Genomic DNA, 20455 nt, shown 5'->3' with positions numbered 1-20455 from the left:
TAAAAAGTGTCTTCCATTTGAAAATTTTGTCCTACATTTGTCCTGGTTTATTTATGTATTTAATTTTTTAAAAAAAATATTTAATTATTTATTTTTTGGCTTCAGCCCCCCAGTTGTCTGAGGGACAGCAACCCGGCCCCCAGCTCAAAAAGGTTGCCTACCTCTGGTCTAGGGTTTTAAGCATCTTAAAGTATGGCCAACTGATTTTTATTAGAAATTATTTTAACATGAAAGCTTATTTCACTGAGAGTGAGTAATGTTCAGACTGGTAAATTATAGGCATGGGACAGACCATCCAAAAAGGACAGTCTCCTGGTGCCTAGCGTTGGTCTGCAGGGAAGCTGCAGCCTCCAGACCGTGGGACTTTCCCGCGGACCAAAGAGAACCCGCAAAAAGTGGGTTCTTCTTGCAGCGCGAGTATAATGCCGCAGTGCGCCAATGACGCACTCACAAAGTCATAATGGCGCTGTGACATGCGGATGCTAGGCGTCTGTCACATAATGATAGCAGTGCCCATCTGTACAGGGCACCACCATTTTGATGCCCTCGCACGTGACGAGGGCATCCTATCGCACCCATCTGGACTGGGCCATAGTGTAGTCCTTTTGATCAAGGTGGGCTTCCATATCATCTGGAAAGCAAGGGAAATCCTTCAGAGCAAGAGAGCATTGCAGTGGCCTGCCAGATGATGATAGACTGAAGCTTTCTGTTGAATCTCTCCCTATTGGTATGCTCACTGGGCTGATTGGGGCTGCTGGGTTGTAGTCCTACAGCTTTTGGAGGACTACATTATTCCCTTGTTATAGATGCAGTTCTGCAGATGTTGATTCAATTCTTTTGAATTCATTGGGGCTTAAATCTCAAATTACTAGGTATATATTTACAGTCTGTCCCCCCTCTCTCCGTGTGTGCGTGTGTGTGTGTGTGTGTGTGTGTGTGTGTACATGTGTTGCATACACACCTGCATACCTTCAAGTCACTTGTTGTCATATGGTGACACCATGAATTTCATAGGGTTTTCTTAGCAAGGAATACTCAGGGGTGATTTTGCCAGTTCCTTCCTCTGAAATATAGCCCACAGCACCTGGTATTATTTGGCAGTCTCCCATGCCAAGTCCTAAGCAGAGCTGACCTGGCTTAGTTTCCAAGATCAGGTGGGATTTGGTGCCTTTAGAGTATTTACACCTACAGCCTTAAAAACAGTGTCTTAAAAATTTCATCGCCAGTGCCAGTGTTCAGGAGAAAGTCATCACAGCCTTTGTGTTTCTTTTTTTGTGAAAAATGAAAATTATTATACATTACAGGTATGTGGGTATGCATTTGGAATGGCATTTAGAATATTTGCCCCTTGAATATTCCTCTCCTTATCAAAGGTTTATGTTTGACATTGGTATTAGTAACTGCCAACACCCATTCCTATCCCAATCTTGAAGTGCAGAGATGACTAGTTTCCTTGCAGCTGCAGTGCTAGACATCTTTCAGGAAGTGACCTTGGCTTGTATTAATCAAATTCAGAATGCACAGAAAAGCTATGTGGTAACATGCTGACTTGATATAAAATGTTAGAGGATCCATTTTCTTTTAAAAATGAGGCCATGAGGAGGAAGGGGAGGAATTCCTTAAGTAACATCTCTAAAGAATTTTGCAGTAAGCTGTAAGGACAGCAGAGGTTAACTATGTAGTGAGGTTGATTAAAATACAAAGCTCGAATTTAAATTAGTCACTTTTAAAAAGGATCCAGGATTTAAGAATCTATTATACATACATTTGCATTTAAATACAGCCAATCTATTTATTTATTTATTTATTTATTTTGCCGTTCAGATCCAGTGCGTCTGAACAAATAGACCTTCCTGAGAATTACTTACCTGTGTAGGAAGCCATGGGTGTCTAGTACCACTTCATATGGATTTGGTAGATATTTTTATACCATGCTATTATGAATAGTTTTTTTCTTCAAATGTGTCATCTGTTTTAATACTGTGCCAACTATCAGCATATGAACTAAGGCATTTGATTGCTAGTGTGTCTGGCTGCACTATAGAAATGATATAATCATTTGTGTTGCTTTGTTGTTGTGTTCCTTCAAGTTACCCTAGGGCAAACCTATCATGGGGTCTTCTGGGGCTGAGAGTGTGTAACTTGTCCAGTATGTCACCCAGTAGGTTTCCATGGCAGAGTGGTTTCCAGAGCATAGTCCAACACTCAAACCGCATTGGCTCTCTACTGGCGATATTACTGTGTTTTATTGATATAAGAATCGTTGCCACTTACCACACCAAATTTTAAGATTAATCTTTTAAATTAATATCCATTTTGATATCCATTTAATGTTTACCTCTGTGTATATTCTTGTACTAATATGGAATTTATATAAAATGACCAGAGTCTTTCAGTCAGCATCGCCTCAGGCTTCATGATGGTGAGGGTTCTAAGAGTTGTAGTCCAAAAAGTTAGCTTTCATATCGCTGAATTATAAACAGATACATTAAGATTTTCTATTTATATCCTTTTAAATGCTTAGACCTGAATCCAGGATGATGTTTACAGTAGTACTGGAAGTATTCTCTTCCATTCTCTACCACTGCAGTGCTCTCATGCATTGAAAACCTGCAATGAAGGATTTCCCTAGATTCTGAAGCATGGGGGCTGATTTCTTTTTCTGCAAACACAGTGACAGTCCCCTCCCCCCTTTTAATAATATTGTAAAATAATACTGGCTGCCGTCATGCATAGGTATTTGGAAATAAACTTCATTCACTGCAGGGAAACTTATTTTGAACAGACAGCAAGAGAAGTTGAGGCCTGAAGGCTCTTAGAGACCAGACCAAGAGAGAGGAAAGCACCTCTATTTTTCATTTTTATTCTTAATGTTTAATGATGATTGTATTTTAGTTAAGGGATGAGGGCTGGAATTTTAGTTTCTATATGTTATGTACTGTTTAGGTATTTTGTTTGCTTATGTAAATCGTTTATGCATTTTATGTATTTTTATGTAATTTTGTAAACCTCTTTGATCTTTTGGAAAGGTTGTGTGTGTGTGTGTAGCCATAGGCTGAAATCAGACAGCCATAGGTCAAGGAGAAAAATGACTTTAGATTGTAAAGGAGGTTTGCCAGATTGTTCACATGTCTTCATCTTTGGTGCATCCATCCAGTCTTGTGATGTCACAGCCATATAAAAATACCTTTAGAGAAAATTGTAATTTAAAAACATATAAAATAATCTTCAACATGTTTTTTTTAAAAGAAAAAGTTTTTATGGCTTCCTGTTTGTTCAAAACCAGGCATGCTAATCTTCTTTGGTTGCTACAGATTTGCTCAGCCTGATGCTTCAGTATCTTATTTAAGAGAGTTTCTTAATTTTACCATTCTTGCTCTTGTCACACCTCCATTGTTTAGTATTCTGGCTTTTGGAATGCATTTTCATTAAAAAAAAAAAAGGGGGGGGTTGCTATGACTTCAGCATACGCTGGTCTTAATTAGTACAATTCAAAGTAGTAAAACATATTGTGGAGTAGCATGCTCTGTTTAAGGCTACTCTCTGCTTCTATATCTTCCTTAAAATTAGTCATTATTACATGCTCTTGGAGCATGTTCAGTCCTCACTGGACTATTTTGGCATTTCGCCTTTTAGTTCTTTAAAGCTTTTTTTTTTTTAAAAAAAATTCTTCACATTTTTGTGTTCTTTCAAATGTAATGATACTGCCCTCTTTATGTGGATGGTACTGTTTAGACTACATAAGGACTGGGACTAGGAGATTCAAGATCACTATTGGTACATATGATCTAGGGCCCTGCGGACTCTTGTAGTTAGTTTTGGAAACTGCAAGTAAAACAGACACACAAAAACATTTTTCCTCAATGCTGTTTACACTGCCAAAATTCTCCCCTCTATTAATAGCTTGTTAAATATCTTTCTGCATATCCGGGGTAACATGACATCCTACCAGTTTTTCTTAGCTTTTTGCCAGAGTATTAGCCTTATGCTGAATGACTGGAAAGAGGCCCTTGAATATTTAGAAAATGTGGTCATTTGCAATATATCTATTCAAGGAGAATCGTTCTGTTTGATCATGATTGTTAACATTTTAGGCACAAGACAGATTAAGATGGGGAAAATCATGAAACGAACCACGCAGTTTGCCAGATTGTGTGAGTGTTGTTGTTTTTTTTCAAAAGCAGTAGGCAAGCAACTCTGTGGGTTTTATTTATTTTTCTCTTTTTTGAGTTTTAATATTTATTCATGTTTTGCCTATCTTGTTAATATATATTTGAATCTGTCTTTTTTTGAGCAAGGCAATAAAATGGATAAGGGCTACTGAAGACTGTTGTAAGGTTGTCATAGGGCTCATTCCCACTTGCAGTTTAAACTGATTCCCAATTCACCCTCGCTTTGTGTTGGAAATCGATTCCAAAAGATCCCTTATTCCCACTATAAAGCAATAGAGGGTTTTCTTATCAAATTTGTAGATGACACCAAATTAGGAAGAGAAGCTAACACTCCAGAGGACAGAATCAACATTCAAAATGACCTTAATATATTAGAAAGCTGGGCCAAAACTAACAAAATGAGTTTCAACAGGGAAAAATGTAAGGTACTGCACTTGGGCAGAAACAATGAAATGCATCGATACAGAATGGGGGACCCGTGACTTAACAACAGTACATGTGAAAGGGATCTAGGAGTCCTAAAAAGTAAAGGTTTCTCCTTTGACAAGGCTGTCAAGTAGTATCTGACTGTAAGGGTGGTGCTCATCTCTGTTACTAAGGCAAAGGAGTCAGCACTGTCAAAGACAACTCTGTCCTCATGTGACAAGGATGATTGCACATAACATTGTTACCTTCCCACTGAAGTATCTATTTATCTACATGCACTTTTACATGCTTTTGAACTGCTAGGTTGGCAGAAGCTAGGACTAGTGATGAGAGCTCACTTGGTCACGTGGCTCTTGGGCTTTGAAATGCCAACTTGCTGATCTTGCAGTCATCAGAATTAGTGTCTTAATCACTGAGCCACCGCATCCCATGTGTCCTAGTAGACACAAAGAGTTCTAGTAGTTCACACATTAAACATGAGTCAGTAGTGTGATGCAGCAGCTAAAAAAGCCAATGAGATTCTAGGCTACATCAATTAAAGTATGATGCCTACTGAGGGAAGTAATAGTGCCATTCTATTCTGCTTTGTTCAGGCCTCACCTGAAATACTGTGCCCAGTTCTGGGCACCACAGTTCAAAAAGCATGTTGAGAAGCTGGAGCATGTCCAGAGGAGGGCAACCAAAATGGTGACGGGTCAGGAAACCATGTTTATGAGGAGCAAATTAGGTAGCTTGGTACATTTAGCCTGGAGAAGAGAAGGTTAAGAGGCGATATGATAGCTCTGTTTAAATATCTGAAGGGGTGTCATATTAAAGGTGGAGCAAGTTTGTTTTCTGTAGTTCCAGAGAATAGCACTGGGAACAATGGATGCAAACTACAGAAAGAGAGGTTGAAGGCTTTCATGGCCGGCATCCATAGTTTTTTGAGGGTCTTTCAGGCTGTGTGGCCATGTTCTAGAAGAGTTTCTTCCTGACGTTTCACCAGCATCTGTGGCTGGCATCTTCATCCACAAACTGAACCAATGTTTGGGTCACACAGTATACCGAAAACCCACACATACAGACAGATACCTGTACAAGAACTCCAACCATCACGCAGGACAAAAAAGAAGTACAATCAAAACACTGGTAGACTGGGCAAAATGCATCTGTGAACCCCACTTCTTAGAAGATGAACTGAAGCTCCTGGACCAGGCTCTACAGGCTAATGGTTATTCCAGCTCACACATCAGAAGGGCTGCCAGGCCCAGGAAAACCCAGAGAAGTGAAGACAAGCAGCCACCAAAAGGGAAGGTATTTTTACCATACATCAAAGGAGTCACAGACAGAATAGGCAAAGTGGTGAGGAAGCATAACCTTCAAATGGTTTACAAACCGACGAAGAAAATCCAGCAAATGCTTCGCTCAGCCAAGGACCAGAGTCCCTCTCACAGCCGCAGGAGTTTACCGCATACCATACAGCTGCGGACAAGTCCACATAGGGACCACTAAATGCAGTGTGCAAACAAGAATCAAGGAACACGAGAGACACTGCAGACTGGGCCAGCCAGTAGCAGAACATGCCACAAACCATCCCGGGCATAAAATACTGTTTGAAAACACTGAAATTCTGGACCATGCCAACCACTACCATGTCAGGATGCACAGGGAAGCCATTGAGATCCACAAACATCTGGATAATTTCAGCTGGAAAGAAGAAACCCTTAAAGTGAACAAAATTTGGCTACGAGTCCTGAAGAATAGCAAAATAAGGACTCAGCAAATGCAAATGGGAAACCACTCAGAGTCAGGGGCTTTCCCAGCAGATAAAGATCACCAATTAGCAGACACTAATTCTCTTTTGCGAAACTCCTAGAACATGGCCACATAGCCCGAAAAACCTACGAAAAACTACAAGAGCCATTTGACAGTTGAACACGCTCCATTGGAATGTGGTGGAGCCTCCTCCTTTGGAGGTTTGTTTTTTTTAACAGAGGCTGGATCACCATCTCTTGGGGGTGCTTGGGTTGTGTCTTCCTGCATGGCAGAAAGTTGGACTGGATGGCCCTTGTGGTCTCTTCAAACTCTGTGGTTCTATGAACAGAAGTGTTGAGTCACAAGTTTTTTTGTAGAGTGGGATTCTTTTTGTGTAATGTATTGGAGACCATTCTGTGGACAAGGATAGATGAATAAGAAAGACTCTAAAAATATTGAGACATTGCTTTCCTTGGCAACTTGAATAAACATGTGTATAGAAAATAAATGTAGTACTTGTGGTAACAGTGTCTTGAGAATGAGATTCATTGCACAGCAGAGAGGGTCCAAATTAGCAGAAGCAATGCAAGCAAGGGGAAGGGGAAAAAGTTTATTTCTGCAGCAGAAACAAACTCACCTAGAAAGGTATAAAGTGAGTCACTGAACGATTCTCAGTGTCCAGCTTTTATATGGTTTTACAAATTGGAAACATTAATATCTTAGTTCAGAATACATCCTCTCTGTTTATCATTTATCAATACATTTGGGCTGTCCCAGAGACAGCTATGTTTGTTCTAATTTGTTATCAAAACAAATACAAAGATAAGCCATGTTACTCTGTAGAATCAGTACATTGAGAGATCTTGTAGCACCTTTGAGACTAACTGAAAGAAGGAAATTGGCAGCATGAGCGGTTCTGAGAAAGTAGACTGAAGTCTGCAAAAACTCATGCTGCCAATTTCAGTTAGTCTCAAAGGTGCTACATGATCTCTCTATGTATCAAAACAAATGGTATGTGAAATTCAGTCAATGGGAGCTTTGGATGTTTACTAGGAGTCTGTCACTTAAACAAAGAGTTTCTTAATTAACACTTGTAAATCAAGCAAGAAGTTTCCTTTCTTATGTATATGTTAAACACAAAACAAAGACAGAGGTGTGAGGAAAGAGTAACCAGTTGCCAACGTGAGTCTCCTGCTTCCAAATGATGGAGATTTCAGGGCTCATGTGTCCAGTTTGGGAATAGGGAATTTATTAATTTAGAGTTTATAAAGGCCAGCCAACTGGAAACATTCAGTATTCATCTCCATCCACAAAGGACACACAAAAGACTGCAGCAACTATGGGACCATAGCATTAATTCCCCATGTATGCAAAATTATGTTTAAAATTCTGCAACACAGACTCTGATTATATATGGAGAGAAAAATCCCAGAGGTGCAAGCAGTGTTCAGGAGAGGCAGAGGCACTAGGGACAACATAGCAAACATACAATTGCTAATGGAGTGCACCAAATAATTTTTTGACTACATAGATTACAAAAAGCTACAGAACACTCTTAAAGACATGGGAGTGCCACTACATTTGCTAATCCTGATGAGAAATCTGTATTTGGGACAAGAGGCAGCTGTTAGAACAGAATATGGGAAAACAGAATGGTTTCCACTTGGCAAGAGGATCAGGCAAGGCTGCGTATTTTCACCTTATTTGTTCAACTTGTATGCTGAAGATATAATACAAAGAGCAGGTTTAGACTCAGAAGATGGAGGTGTGTCGATAGGAGAAAGAAACATCAACCATCAAAATATGTGGGTGACAGCATGATACTAGTGGAAGACATAATGGACTTGTAACAATTACTTAGGGGAAGGTCAAGGAAGAAAGTCCAAAGGCAGGCTTGAACATAAAGAAAACAAAAATAGTGACCAGGGAGGATCTACATCAGTTCAACCTAGATAATGAAGAAATGAAAATAATAAAAATAATATATTTATATTTTCCCAACTCTCCCTGGGGATCAAGGCAAGATTATAACAGAGACAAAATACAATAGAACAAAGATGACACAATAAAACAATAATAGCTAATAATCACCTAACTCTCACCCATCTTAAGTTAGTAAAATTCACAATTAAAATTTTAATCAAATGGAGTGGCCATCTAAACGGATGGGAGATTCATCATAAGGATCAAGGTGTGAAGGCCTGCCAGAAGAGATCTGTCTTAACTGCCTTCTTAAAGGCATCTAAGGTGGATCTTCTCTGGATGGCTGTTCCATAGTTTTGGGGCAGCAGCAAAGAAAGACTTCTGGGAGGTTGTTGTCAATCTGGTCTTTTGTGATTGTAATAGGTTTGTCCCAGAAGTTCTGAGAGTGTGGGGAGGATAATGTAGGAGAGACGTTCCCTCACATATCCTGGGCCCAAGCCATGTAGGGCTTTAAAGGTAATAACCAACACCTTGTATTGTGCCCAGAAGCTAATTGGCAGCTAGTGAAGATCTTATAGAACAGGTGTAATGTGGTCAAACCTGGATTTGCCAGTGACCAATCTGGCTGCCATATTTTGGACCAATTGAAGCTTCTGAACTTGGCACAAGGATAGCCCCAGTAGAGCGCGTTGCAGAAATAGTTAAAATGTTTTCCATACCTTGGGTCAAACACTGATCAGAAAAGAGACTGCAGTCAAGAAATATGAAGAAGCCTAGGAATGAGAAGGGCAGCAATGAAAGAACTAAACAGGATCCTAAAGAGTATAGATATGCAATGGAACATTAAAGTTAGAATCATCCAATCCATTGTATTTCTCATCAGCATGTATGGATGTGAAAGCTGGACTCTGAATAAAGCAGATAAAAGAAAAATAAACTCATTTGAGATGTGATGTTGGAGAAGAGTGCTGAGGATACCGTGAACAGTCAAAAGGATAAACAAATGGCTTATTGAATAGATCGCCTGAGTTCTCCCTGTCGTACTTTGGCCACATAATGAGAAAGCATGACTTGTTAGAAAAGATAATGATACTACTAGGGAAGTAGAAGGCAGCAGAAAGAGAGGAAGACCACACTGCCAGATGACTAGACTCAATTAGGGAGGTAATGGGCCTGAATCTGCAAGACATGAGATATCTCATACACAGGGTAGCCATGAGTTGGGGGGCAGCTAACAACAACAAAGAGTGAAGTTTCCCATTTTTATTATTTTCATCACAATAGTTCTTAAATATAAGATGTAATAGGAAATATTTTGGAAGAATAAATATTAAACGGATGTTTTACCAACTTAGAAATGTGTGGAAAAGTCCCTGTCTTGAGATAGAAAGAAATCTGGAATTATGATTTCACAAAGAACCACACATTTCAACTAATACAAATATGAACCCAAAGAGAGAAAAATGCCATGTTGGCTTATTTAAAAAGATGTAAACTGTATGAGAGACTTATCTTCATTAGGATCAGTTGAAAAGCTAGGTTTGGGGGTTTTCAGAACTCTTTAAAATTCCTTAATTATCCCCACTCCTGCTACTGTTCTCCATTAAAATAAAGCCCTGCGGCATAAAGAACTTATTAGTTTGCTTCTGGCTGTTGCCAGGCTTGAGATAGCCAGGAACTGGAAAACGGGAAAGTTGAATATTGCAGGATGGTGGACTAGACCATGAGACTTGTGGTTAATGGAGAAAATGGCAGATAGTAACAACAGAGCAAGAGGCTTACACTCTGGATTGACCTTTCGTAAGATTTGGCACCCATTTATTGAATACATCCAGCAAGATTTAGTCTCTAGACATCCCCCAATTTTAGCTAATTTTTTATGGAAAGATGTCTTTCAGGATCCCTGAACACACCTTTTATCTATAACTTTCAGAGCCTTACCTGGTTTATTGCCTGTATTTATTGTTGATTTGGTGTACTGTTCGTTGTCATGTTTTGTTTTAGAATGTATTAATAAAATTCTAATTTAAAAAATTAAAATAAAATTCCTGAATAAAAATTGGGGGGGGGGAGAAAAGAGACGAAAGCCCATATTCATCTACACAGATTTTTAGAAAGGTTTGCAAGTAAGTAAGAAGTTGGAATATTTCAGATTTGTGAAAGATGGCCTCAGTTTAAACCGGTACTGATAAAGATATGCTATGTTACTGCTATACTGTAATTTTACTATGTAGTTGGGTAAAAATTACTGTGTACATCTGTTTGGAATAAACCATGATTATTTTTAAGCAAATCAACAGTATGCAAAAGTATACCAAATCAGTGACCAATGTATAATTCCTAAACAGAAAACAGGAGCTGTGATCAGACCTAAAAAGTCATGCTTGTCCTTTTGACGTCTGGTATTGAGTGAGTTAACTTTTCGTTTGGATGTTCTCTCTACATTTGCTGTTTCTGGATTGGTTGCTAAAGGGTGAAATTGAAACCACTGTGAACCTTTGACCCCCTGGCAGTTCTCTGGAAGGACTACCACTACTTGCAGAGAAAGAGGGTGGTCCCCCCTTCTTTCCTGTATTTATTCTGTGTGATTATGAGGCTGTTCATGCAACCTTTTGGAAACAAGGGGGTGGGGAGAGAGAGGAAAGAACAAGCACAAGCAAGTAGCTTGCATGTTCCTGTTACAGCAAAGTTCACATTTTTTTCTTACTTAGCAACACCAGCAATTAAAAAAAACAAACTAAACTAAGACACATTCCAGCCAGGAAATAATAGGCCTCTCCTCTTCATATGATGGCTTCTGTTGCGTGCAGGAATTATAAATGGATGCTGATGATGGGCCTTAGAAACCCGACAGTTTTACATGACTCATCAGACTGACACTTGCATCCTAAAATATTTGGCTCTTTCAGTTTAGGAAACAAGTGATGGTAAACATTTTTGAAAGACTGTAGAGGCTTTTGTTGAAATGCATGATGGGGTTGTCATGATTTGATAGGAGACTTGAAGAGAGGCTTTAGATATCTGCATTAAAAGCCAGCCGGAGCTGTAGCTTATAAAGAGAACACATACTTTCATGTGCTTTATTATATATTTGCAAAGATGATCTTGCTGTGTTCCATTTAATCTGACTATCCCAACTTTAATTAGGTTGTCCTTAGTTTGTTTACACTTTAATTTTGGAGTGGGGAAAAAGTTTAAATACAGTTTAGTCTTTCCAATGTAAAATGTAGGATACACACACTTACCATATATACTGAATTATAAGTAGACTGCATGTACAAGTTGCGGGCAGGTTTTGGGCCCAGAATTATGGATTTTGATATGACTGTAGATAAGTCGAGGTAAGGGCATATAAAGGATGAAGCAACGGAAAATGATGCCAAAGAACCTAAAGAGTTCCAACAGGCATAACTGTTTGTGCTCACCCTAAAGGCTGGATGAAGGGATTATGGTAAATTGTGGCTGTGTGGTGTGTGGGGGAGACAATCAGACACAGCTGAGGCTAAGAAAATGTACACATTCCAAAAAGGATGGAAAGGTAAAGCAAATGGCAACTACGTTAACAGTGATTATAGCCTTCAATGTTATGTGATAACTTGGCCTGATTTTAACCCAGAAAAGCTGACAAACATACTGCAAATGTTTTATTCAGATCCTTCAAAACCTGATTCCTCTCAGCACTTCTCTGAGGGTGAGAGCCAACGAGTTGCCACTGTTGTCATTTTCCCACTCAGGCATTCAAAGAGGTCAGAAGCGATGCAGTGGCAGAGAAAATAGAAGGGGTTGGTGTTTCTTTTAGGTGCTCCTGGGATGGACTAAACTTTCTCCTTTCTCCAGTCTACTCGGAGGAGGGGATGGTTCCTTTTTTAAAAAAATAAGAGTTAAAAATACAGTACTTACACTGCCCTGTGGATAAGTCAACCCATGTTTTTTGAGTCAGTTTTTAACTAAAATTTCTAGACTTCCACATGATTATATACAGTATTTATTTCTCTTGGGTTCGCACAAAGGTTAAATGTGGGCTAAGGCTTCAGATGAACACTATCTGAGCCACCAGGAACCCATTTCAGCTAAACCAGCATATTGCAGCCCCATTATTAAGCTCAGTTGATACCAGTATCAGTGGTTTTGAGAAAATTTTGAAGCCAAGTATATGAGTGTAGGAGTTCATATTTAAGCACCATGCATGTTGCATGTGAGAGGTTTTGTTTATTAAGTGGTCTTTCATGTTAACTACATAGTTATTTTACTATTTTATTTGCATACTTGGATCCCCAAGGTGATGCACTATAAAATCATAATGTAAAAACTAAACAGAAGCAAGCATTTTCCAAAAATACACTATAAAAGCCATTTTAAGAGCTGAAATCATAACAAAATTAGAGTTTTGGCTGCATGTTGGAAGCTTAACAAGAATAGGACCAACTTAACTTCCCTAGAGAATAGAATTCAAATCAAGTCATATAGGTGGAGTGTATAAATATCATTGTATTCTTAAACTTTCATATACTGATTTTCATGATAATTAGACTGAGAATTTTCAATTAAATTAACTCAGTGGGAAATTGTGATTTTAAAATGGAAATATAGCAACTTAAATGCCATTGTTTCATACATAGATGTGCAGTTCTGCAGTTACAAAAATGTGCAGTTGACCCTCTCTATCTGTGGATTCTGTATCCATGGGTTCAACCACCTACAGCATGAAAATACTCATGCACATACAATCTCTCCAAAAAGCAAATCTCAATTTTGCCATTTTATATAAGGAATACCACTTACTACACCATTGTATGTAATGAGACTTGAGCATCCATAGATTTTTTTGTATCCAAGGGGGGGGGGGGACATTGTATATGCAGCTTTGAATTAAATTAGGAAATAGAAAATAAATAGTCTAGACAGGGATATACATTTAAAAATAATAATTCTGTTTCTTGAGAATAGATTTTTTCTTTAGATGTTTCACTGCATCAGCTCACTGCTCCCTACTCATAAATTCAGGTGTTTAAGTTAGTATTCTAATCATGTAATTTATGTGCTGAACATTTTAGGCATTTTTAATTAAATTCACATTTCAGGCACCAACCATTTTTTCCCTCTTTACCAGAAAACACCCAAGAAGCAAGCTGTAGTCTAGTGTGTTAGTTTCAAATAGTGCTGATATGAAATAATCCCTGTGAAATATTACTATATCAGTGACACATTTTACACTGATTTAATAATCTTGTAACTGGTATTTAATATGTTCGGAAAGTATAGCACATGTTAAATTTATAGCTACAAGCTACTTTTAAAAAAATTGTTAGAATATGATCTGTGAATTGAGGAGGTAAAAAGAATTCTGCTAGCTGGCATTAGGGAACAATGATTTTAATATGATTAATAGCAAATTCCCTTCCCTCCTCTTGTGTGGTAGGCCCCTTGAAGCAATGAAAGCAAAATGCATTCATAATGATACTCAGTGGCCTCTGTTTATTCTAATCAGTGTTCCACAGTAACAGCTATTGTATAGTCTGATTCTCCCTTCCCCCAATCCCCATCTTTTGTCTAGCATCGTTTTATTTATTGACCATTTTTTATTTCTCATGAAAGATATTCCTGGATTTATTGTAGATGTGTTTTTGATACAGCCAATCATATTGCATACCGGTTTTTTTTCAGGTGGAGTTTGTGTATTTCTGATTTATTATATCCTGTTAAAACATTTAATTGGAAGCAACTGATCTCTTGCATGAATACGTTATTGTAGAATGTGTCTTTGAAACAGCAGCCTTTCATCAACAGTTCAGTACCCTTATTTGTAATCAATTTAAAATGGTGCAACTGGTGTGAAATAGTTCTAATAAAATCTGAGATTATTTATAAATGACACAGTGGTCTAAAAATGTGTTTTTAACCTTGGCTAGAGTAGATGCACCGAATCAGTTAGATTTACTTATTATTGACACCTCCATTCAGCAATTGTTTGAATGGGCCTACTCTAGTTAAGACAGTATGCCAGCCAATATATCTTGAGAACATTTCATATTTCTCTAAAATGTGTGTGCTATCTGTCCTCTCATGTGCACAACACTTCATTTATTGTGCATTTTTTGTTTGGATCTTCTGTAAGTATTTGTAGAAAATCTCCTTGATATAGCTAAGCCTGTCAGCATGCATGCATATATGTGTGTTAGATCCCCACCTCCCCATTTTTGACTGTAGCCCAGTGTCAAAGGGTTTTATAAATGCCAAGGAATTCTTTATGCATTCTTGTGGACTGCAGGAAAATGTTTTTTGTGTGTGTACATACCATATTTTAATAAAATGCCTGCATATTATGATTCCCAATACTTGCTGCTGAAAAACATTGTATTTTTGTAATAGTAGGCACTGCAGTAGCTAATTTCTGAACTATATTTACCAATGTTGTGGCTGTTTTAAAAAGAGAAGGATTAGCAGATGCTTTTAAAAGTACAGTACTGCGAATTGTAATTCTTCATACATACTTATCTTTCCTGCTGCAGAACTGCAAAACCACTGATTGTGAGTTCAATAAGTAGAAACTGAAACGTATCAAGCAAAAACTTTTCTCTAAATATTTCATTTAATAGCTTCTGGTCAGGTCATTTCTGATTTTTTTTAAAAAGCAGTTTTTGCAACACTTATAGATGCTTTTCAAAGCTTGGAGAAGTTGGTCATTCTACTCCAGTTAAAATAACTGTTTAACACTAAACAAAATTCTAGGATTCATAAGCTTTTTGGTATACGAATACCAATTTTATCCATATTTTATGGAGATTAACATTTTTCATTGCTGAAATTGGGAACAAATTACTGCTATTCCTTCTGCACATCTTAACTTTGAAGCGGATTGTCTATTTTTTTTTTTAAAAAGAAGATGTCATGTGGCACCCTAAAGACCAATAAATTTATCCTAAACTTTTAAATTAGGCCTGCCAAGTAAATTAATTAATGAAAATATGTTAATTTCTCATAATTCATAGTTTATTCTGAATGCAAAACCTTTTCTCCTAATTTTAGCAATCTAAATCCAGTGTAATGCTATGAGAGTGGAAGTCCTCAGTTGTGAAATAACACAGGTTTACAGCATTGCAAATGGTTGCCCAAGCTGTTGTATAACTGCTTTTACAACAAAAATGGTATTGGCTGTCTCCTTTGCTCTAAAATACACAGTTGCTAAGTTGGTGGACCTTGCACTATTGCAGTGGTCCCCATACTGTGCTCTTTAAGGGATTTTGGACTTCAGCCCAGAATCCCAGACTGTTGGCCAACATGGCTGAGGCTTCTGGTAGCTGAAGTCCAAAATCTCTTAAAGGGCATAGTTTGGAGACCACTGCACTAATGCAATGATGCCATTGGATTCAAACCACATATTCTGCAAACCCCCCCCCCATTCTAAGCATATGTTTACTGGTTCTCATGGCCAGCCAGATGTCAGTGCATGTGTGTAAAATAACATTATTCTCATTTCCCCCAGCAAGTGATATTTCTTCTGATCCTGGAGATAATATATAGTCGCCATGGCTAGTAGCAAGTTTTATCCTTCATGAAAATATATATGCTTAAAACTCATTAAGTCGGGAAGAACCAGTTTCTTCACCAGACTGCCCCCAGTTTTCATGGTCAAACTGAATAAGATTGTATTAGAAATATAGTCACTGAGCTGCTGTCTGAGAGGATAATTTCTCAATCTCACTTAGCTGGTGCTAAGTGCTTAACATATTAGGACCTTTCTTGAACACCTGTTTCCTGCTCAGTTCATGTACCGTATTTTCCGGAGTACAAGACTACTTTTTAGCCCTGGAAAATCTTCCCCAAAGTCGAGGGTCGTCTTGTACTCCGGAAAGCACCTGGGTCCTAAAGAGAGCCCTTGGCAGAGAAGCCTTCTCTCAAAGGCAAAGGAGCATCCTCCTCCGTTCCTACCCTCCTTTGCTTTTCCCCTTCCTTCCTTCCCTTTCTTTTCCCCTCCTTCCTTCCTTCCTTCTCTCCCTCCCTCCTTCCTCCCTTCCCTTTTTCTTCCTTTTCTTCTCTTCCTTCCTTCCTTGCTCCCTCCCTTCCCTTCCTGTCCTCGGACGGCAGAAGGTCTCTCTACCTTCCCTCCAGCCTGAGAGCCAGGCTGGCTAGAGAGCAACCAATCCTTAGGAGTCACACACTCACAGTTTTCAGCCAATCAGAGAGAGGGCTGGAGAGTGGTCTCCGCCCCATCCTCAGAAAAGGGTCTCTCTCTCTCTCTCTCTCTTAGCCCCCGAGTCCCTCTGAGAGCCAGGCTACAGAGCAACCAATCCTGTTTGGATGGAGTCACACTAACAGCCAATCAGAGAGAGGACAGTGGTTGCCCCCCCGCCCTCACAAAATTCCCAGGATCCTCCTGGTTGTTTCAAGGATTGCCTCCATGCTTCCAGATCCCAGCCCCAGCACCAAGATACATCTCACAGTTTTGTTTATATTATTATGCTCAGCTAGCAGTCAGCAGTCATCCATCATCATTCATCATCATCACATCGCAATCATCACTCTCATCACTCATTCATCATCACATTCCGTTTATTTATTTGATTCATGTTTGCCAGGTTTAGTCCACTTCTCAGGTGCTTTGGCATCGCTTTCCTAGCCTGTATAGCATATTTCCTCATTGCCTCAGGCTGACCCTGTGCTTCATTGTGGTCACCAGAGCTCTTTTCCTCACAAAACTACAATTCCCCAGGTTTGCCCTAGCATCGCTGAGCCAAGGCAGTGTAAAGCAGTCTTCAAACTTGAGTATTTCTGCCGTATGGAGTTGGACCTTGAGCATTTTTTAATACCATGGTCCAAACACACACTGCAGAAATATCCGTTTGTGACCGCTTTAACCGCTCTGCTCAGTGCTATGGGAATCCTGGGTAAGTTATCGTTTGTTGTGGCACCAGTCTCTTTCTGCTAGAGAGGTCCTCCAATGTCCTCCCACACTACAATTTCCCGGGTTTCCCTACAGGCTGTCCAGGGCAGTTTAAGCGATCTCCAACTGGATTATTTCTGCAGTAGTGGATTGAATTCTTGGAGCATTTGTTAATATAACAGGTTCCAAACCACACTGCGAATAATCCCAGTTTGTGACCACTTTAACTCCGCCTGCGCTTAGTGCTAGGGAAGTCCTGGGAATTGTAGTTTGTTTTGTGCACCAAGCTTCTTTCTGATATAGAAGTCTCATCTGTCTCACAAAACTACAATTCCCATGGGGGGGTGTTCCCGAGCTACCTGAGCCGGGGGCGTTAAAGCGGTTCCAACGGGGATTATTTCTGGCAGTATGGATTGGATCTTGAGCATTTTTAATAACCAATGTCCCAAAACACACTGCAGAAATAATCTATTTTGTGACCACTTTAACTCTCCTGGCTTAGTGCTAGGGATCCTGGGAAGTGTAGTTTGTTGTGGCCCAGAGCTCTTTCTGCTTTCTATATAGACGTCTCATGTCTCACAAAACTACAATTCCCAGGGTTCCCTAGCACTGAGCCAAGGCAGTTAAAGCAGTCTCAACTGGATTATTTCTGCAGTATGGATTGGACTTGAGCATTTTTAAACCAAGGTCCAAACCACACACTGCAGAATAATCCAGTTTTGTGACCCTTTAACTCTCCTGGCTAGTGCTAGGGAATCCTGGGGAATTTAGTTTGTTGTGGCACCAAGCTCTTCTCTGATAGAGAAGGCTCAATGTCTCACAAAACTACAATTCCCAGGGTTCCCACACTGAGCCATTGCAGTTAAAGTGGTCTTGAACTGGATTATTTCTGCAGTGTGTCTTGGATCCAATTTAGGCTGCATCTCATCCAGAGACAATCCAGTTTCATACTATTTTAACTGCCATGGCCCAGTGCTATGAAATCCTGGGAATTGTAGTTTGTTTGTCCACATCAAAGTTTGCTGAGATGTCTCAGAAAACTAGAATTCCAGGATTCCATAGCACTGAGCCAGGGCAGTTAAAGGGGTGTCAAACTGGATTATTTCTGCAGTGCAGTTGCAGCCTAACACATTTCTATTGGCACAAAGCTTCCTGGGCTTGATTCCAATAGGAACCACTTGAACTACCACGGCTCCACCATCCATACAGATCCCTGGGATTTGTAGTTGGGAGCCGCGCCCGCATTCTTTGGGCAGAGAAGGCAAAAGACCTTATAAAACTACAAATCCTAGGATTCCAATAGGATGGAGCAGCAGCTCTTAAAGTGGTGTCAAACTGCATTAATTCTAAAGTGTGAGATGCACCAAGAGGAAGGCGGAGGAGTTTCGGGGCGGGTGAAATAATGTTGTGTATGCTGTTATTTTCAAACATGGAACACACTCCTCCTTCCTCAGAGTGTAGTGGAGTCTGCCTCCTCTTCCCCTTCTTTCTTCTTTCTCCTTCCTCCTTTTCTCCTCCCCCCTCTTTCTCCTTTGGTCGCTGCTGCTGCTGTTGTGTTGTGTGCCTTCAGCTCCTTGTCTTACTTCGAGGAAAGAGGGTAGTCTTATACAGTGGTATATCCCAAATACTCTATTTTAAGTTGTAAATTTGGGGTCGTCTTATACGCCCAGTCGTCTTATACGCCGGAATATACAGTATGTTTCTTCTCTTTAAGGTACATTAAATGTGGTGAAGATTAGTGTTTTGTAGTTGCTTGGGATATTTGGAAGCTAAATTGTTTGCTGTGGTAGAAGGACTATATGAACAGTGCTCCAACAAGAAATCTCGTCAATAATTGTGATATTTAGTCCTAGAGAGAGGCAGAAAACATGTAATGTTAAAGCAGGTATCAGCATCTGTTCTTACCCAGAAGAGTATAGGAAACTTGGAAACTTGTTTTTCATTCCCAGAAGCTGTTCTGGTCCATGGGCCTAAAATATTTCCTGCTCATCTCTGAACAGCAGTGTCTGAGTAATTCACACAGAAGGGTGATTTATGCTTGCTGTTGTGTTCATGTGATTTATATTGGTTAGTTGGAACAGGAACTAAAGAAGAACATTAGGTGGACTCATATTCAATAACCCGTGAAATGTTAGCAGTTTTTCTATGAGCAGTATGTCCTGTGCCATATAGCACCACAGAATTTGAAACTTGCCAAGTTTTATGGCGAATGGTGATGTAGGAATTTACCCATTGGAAAGGTGAGAGACAGGGAAGATTTAAGGCAGTGACAATCCAGAAAAGCTGGTTTCCTATTCTGCCTTTGTGAGGGATGGTTCAGATGTTGGCCTCCCCCTGTGAAGGAGAGTTTTCCCTTGTGATATGGAGAAATACATTTGAAAAGCAGAATCCACAAGGATTCCTTGAATATCCAGGCATAATTTTCTGATTTATTGGATTCTGGCTTTGGGAAGCAAAAAGGTTTTCTGTGAAGATCTATAAAAGAAGAAATAATAAAGGAAGTCCAGTTCAGATTTTGAAAGTTAAATCTTCATCACCTATGAGAATAGTCTCTTGCCTGTGCTAAGGACAACCTGTCAAGTGTTTCTCTGGTAAAACATAAAAATGTTGCATCGAAAGTATTATTAGTAATCTAGTCTTTCTTAAATTAGTTAAATTTTGAGGTCCCCAAAATGGTTCATCCAATTAAAAAGGTTGATGCAGAGCCTAGAAAACTATTAACACTAAAAAACAATCACAGGAGGCATGTAAAATGACATTGATGGCAATAACAGAAGCAACTGTTGCATGGTGAAGAGTTGAGGCTTGTCAGAGTAAAGTAAGTGGGCCCCCCCTTACGTGGGGGATTTCATTCCGGATTCCCCTGCATAAGGGGAAATCTGTGTAGGCTCGCACACCATTAAAAACAATGGGCATATGCTGCGGTTCAGGACAAGCGCATGCGCCACAGACACGCGTCCATACTTTAATGGCTTGCAACTTCCGTGTAAGCTGGAAGCCACATAGAGTGCACCCCACGTATGGTGCAGGTGCACTATATACGTATTACTTTATAACATAAAGAGCAACATTGAATCGTGTGGAACAGACGAAGCCCTCTAGAAGTTATCCATTTGTAGGCTCATTTGGTTGAGAAACCTAGTTTGTCTAGCTGAAATTGAACATTGGGGCCATATGTTTACCCTGACTTACCTTTTCCCTTCATGGGTGTGGTGATCCTTGGTAGAGTTAAGAAAAGTTACCCATTTTATGTGACACTTGGAAATGCATTTCATGGCCCGTTATACCTGAGGTCTTAAACCACACTTGGAGTGTTTGG

The 20455-nt window shown here is 39.5% G+C and overlaps 1 protein-coding gene across 2 annotated transcripts in view; it reads left to right on the top strand.

The window, feature by feature from the left end:
- NCOA3 (nuclear receptor coactivator 3) overlaps positions 1-20455 on the top strand; it is a 1019275-nt gene that overhangs the window by 856937 nt on the left and 141883 nt on the right. The gene's annotated exons all lie outside the window — the stretch shown is intronic.

Source organism: Sceloporus undulatus, chromosome 4, assembly GCF_019175285.1.
Source record: "Sceloporus undulatus isolate JIND9_A2432 ecotype Alabama chromosome 4, SceUnd_v1.1, whole genome shotgun sequence".
NCBI classification, from domain to species: domain Eukaryota; kingdom Metazoa; phylum Chordata; class Lepidosauria; order Squamata; family Phrynosomatidae; genus Sceloporus; species Sceloporus undulatus.
The sequence above is the reverse complement of the archived record's forward strand: the minus strand, read 5'-3'. Positions and strand labels throughout refer to the sequence as shown.